Here is a 4,151-nt window from a genome sequence, read left to right as displayed (position 1 = left end):
CTCTCTCTCTCTCCAAAAAAAAAAAGAAAGAAAGAAATATATGACAGAAATAATTTTAAATTTGTCATTCTTGCTTTCACTTCTTGTTATATATCCTCACCAATAATACCTTAAAACTGTTGGGCATCCCTTGGATATATAGCATGGACCTGAAATCTGACAGCCCTGAACTATACTGTGTTCTTCCCATTGTGAACCTGGAGGGAAAGATGCTCAAGGTCAGGGCCAGTGTGCCCGAACTATCACTTGGTAAGATCTGGGGAAAGAATGGAGTGGGGCTCAAAGTGCTTTAAAGATCTCATTTTGGGGCTGGGGATGTGGCTCAAGCGGTAGCGCGCTCACCTGGCATGCGTGCGGCCCGGGTTCGATCCTCAGCACCACATTCAAGCAAAGATGTTGTGTCTGCCAAAAACTAAAAAATAAATATCAAAAATTCTCTATCTCTCTCTCTCTCTCACCTCTTAAAAAAAAAAAAAAAAGATCTCATTTTGTGCAGAATATAAAAGTACAGGTCTATTTTTTTTTCTTTTCTTTAAATAAAATCTGCACTGACATATAATTCTATTATAAAATCAAATTTAGGGGGCTGGGGTTGTAGCTCAGCAGTAGAGTGCTCGCCTAGCACGTGTGAGGCCTGGGTTCGATCCTCAGCACCACATAGAAATAAATAAATAAAAGGCATTGTGTACAACTACACCTAAAAAAATATATTTAAAAAAAATCAGTACATGAATAATAGTATTCCCCTGAGTAAAATGAGGCAAACTCCTCTGGTCTTCATTTCTCCAGAATTACTTTCATTATTGCTGCTTGGTATTTTTTGGGGGGAGAGGGGGGAAGTTTGATACAATAAAACTTGTTTCACTATCAGCAAATTAGGACTAATAAGAAATAATGCAAGTTTTCATTTATTAGCTAATATTATTAAGATGAGCTTGCTTTAAAATTTAAATTATTGAATTGGGGATGTAGCTCAGGGGTATAGCACTTGCCTACTATGTGTGAGATCCTGGGTTCAATCCCAGCAAGCAAAAATATAATAATAATGATTTAATAATAAATAAAATTAAAGTTATTGTAAAATTGAGAACTTGTGGGAAACACTCCATCTCAGATCTTAAGTCTGTACTGTAGTTGACTAACCATTCTTAAAGATCACACATTTTAACAAGGCCCCTGTGCACTTAACTAGTTCGTAGCATACACCATAAGTAACTCACCATGAGTCAGACAATACCTGAACTGTCCATACCTGTTTATTGAGATGAACCCCATGATGATACATGGATAATGGAACAATCTCAAGTTTCTATAAAAATTTCTAAATATGTGCCCTCAATTTCTGCACTTATATCATCAAATAGAGGTGACAAAGAGTTCACCAATTTGAGTTGAACTTAACTTATGGATTGCATAAGGCCTGATTTAAATTAACTACTTTGTAAATACCTTAACAGATCCTTTTGTTGAAGAGATTCTCAGGATCTTTAACATATTAGTCAATATTGGGAAACTGCAAGAAGAAAACAGAAATTATAGTATGCAGTTTCCTCCAAATTTATCCATGTCCAGATTTTATTTTTCACTGAGCATCTCACATGTGGTCGTGTTGTTTTTTCTAGATCCCACATGAGAAAGAACATGCAGCCATATTCAAACTGGAGTTCAGAAGCCCTCAGACTCCACTATTACTTGTGGCTCTTTCCAGGTATGTATCAACTGTGACCATTCCAGAGATAAAATAAAAACTAACCACAACCATTAAAGTCTCTCCTAACTGATGAGAAGTTTGCCGAACTTTCTTGATTTGTGTGTTCATCCAGCTCCCATATATACAGATACAGCTGATTTCTCCCTTTGCAAATCAGATGGATTTTATTCACGGACATTTGAAGTATGAATACCCTCATCAGCAACCCCATTACAGCAACTTGATCTTCTTTTTGTGATATGCCATTGACTTATGCTTGTCAATTAAATCAAACACCCTCACTATCAGTAGCGATACCTAAGAGAAATTGGTAAGCATACAAAGCCCTTTTCATAAGTAGACATATGTATAAAAATCAATGCCCTTAATAAGAATTACTGAATTTAATCAAATCAAATAAAAATAGTATTAGCCCTAGATATAATGAAGACTTAATTTGCAGATGAAGACAATGAAGGGTAGGGGTTAAGAGCTTTGTGCAAGACCACATCACTGATTACTGGCAAAGCTGAGCCTATACCCTAGAACTCAAGTATATTTTAACCTGGTTCTTGCTTATTTTCTCTCTGAAACAATCAAAATTGATGCCAAAGGGCTTCTGGATTCCGGGGCTGGGTTGAATCTGCCCACATGTTCTCTCCCATGCCTGATTTATAATGATATGTGATAGTCACTTGACATTTCCAATCTGATCACATTTCATTTCATGTGTACTTTTTTCCTCTGAACGGTTTCCATGTGATTGGCAATTTGATAAAGTATGATAATATTCAACTAAGTGTCCTCCAGCTGGGCAAGCCTCATATATTTTCATAATAAATAAAGTGCTAGTTTCCAATTTAAGTTGCTGCTGTTTCCTTATTTAACCTCAGTTGTCCACTGGCAGGGCTTCAATACCATAAAGTGGGACATGCTCTAGATGTAGATGCTGAAATATGGGATTCCATTCACTTCATCCATTCATTCATATATTCACTCACTCATTGTTCACCAGATATAAACTAATCTCTAGTCCGGAATGCTTACTGGATACCTGGTGTAAGGGACACATGTAGGGTTTCTAAAAGGCATACCCCTATCCCAAACAACTTCACAGTTTAATTAGAGAACAGTTACATAAATAGCAAATACGTGTGTGTGCAGTATGTGTGTGTGTGTGTGTGTGTGTGCTGGGACTCAGAAAGCAATACCCCAAAGTGTAATAATGCTTTGCATGCTAAGTGCCTTCAATTGAAAAACAGTCTCATCAAAATGAACCCCACTATTGTATATGTAACTATAATGCACTAATAAAAATAATAAAAACATTAAAATGGAAATAAAAGCAATCATAACCAAGATCTCTCTGACCTTCTCCTGATCCCTGTCTCTCAGTCCTCTTTCCTGAAGTGCAGGAAGGGGCTTCCTCTAAAGTCCCCCTATCTACCTGAATCCAGGATCCTCTAGAGGATTAATTTGAAGGAAACTTGACATCATACCTAGAGCCCAAACAAACTCTTTTCTGAGGTTATTGTCTGCTCTTAGAAACGTCCATTTCCCCTAAAAGTCATTTACTCTTCCTCTAAAACTGCCCACAGCCCTGACTTCCCTCTCCCCTGTAAAGAAGGGTATGCAGTCGGATAAATCCCACTGGGTGACTGGACTCTCTTGCTATGGTATCTTCGTGTACAGAATAAATGTGTATGCCTTTTATCTGTCTACTGTAACTTTATTTTTTGGACTCAAATATTGAACCTCTAGCAGGGGACAAGAGGTGTTTTTGCTCCCACAAAGTGTATTATGAGAGTTTAGAGAGGACCCCAAGCCTAGCACGGGAGACAGGGAGACCTGTGTAACAGGGAACAATTAATGCAGGAGAATGAATACCAAAGAATGAAGCAAACTTTATTTGTGCGAAAAGATGCAAGAAAGGGGGAGAGGACAACTCAAGGAAAAAACCTGGCTGAGAAAAGACATGAGACACCCAGGAGGCACCACTAATGATTCCTGAGCAGATCCATGCTGCTGGACATAAGAAGCAAAGCCAAAAGTACAAGAAGTCAATTCCAAGTGCTGGCCAGTTTGTGGAGGAGGGCCTTGGGCACCACATGGACTTTATTCTAGGCTAGGGAAACTCATCCTTGGCACTATTGACATTTGGGCAATGTGGGTTTTTTTTTTTTAATTACTTCCTCACTTTACACTCTATTCCAAATTTTTTAAATATCTTTATTTTATTTTTAGAGAGGAGAGAGAGAGAATTTTAATATTTATTTTTTAGTTCTTGGCGGACACAACATCTTTGTTTGTATGTGGTGCTGAGAATCGAACCCGGGACGCACGCATGCCAGGCGAGCGTGCTACCGCTTGAGCCACATCCCCAGCCCGGCAATGTGGTTTTTATAAGGGGCTATCCTGTGCCTCGTAGGATCTTTAGCAGCATTGTTGGGTTCCACTTATA

Source organism: Marmota marmota, unplaced genomic scaffold (assembly GCF_001458135.2).
Source record: "Marmota marmota marmota unplaced genomic scaffold, marMar, whole genome shotgun sequence".
Lineage (NCBI taxonomy): Eukaryota > Metazoa > Chordata > Mammalia > Rodentia > Sciuridae > Marmota > Marmota marmota.
This window is presented reverse-complemented; position numbering follows the sequence as displayed.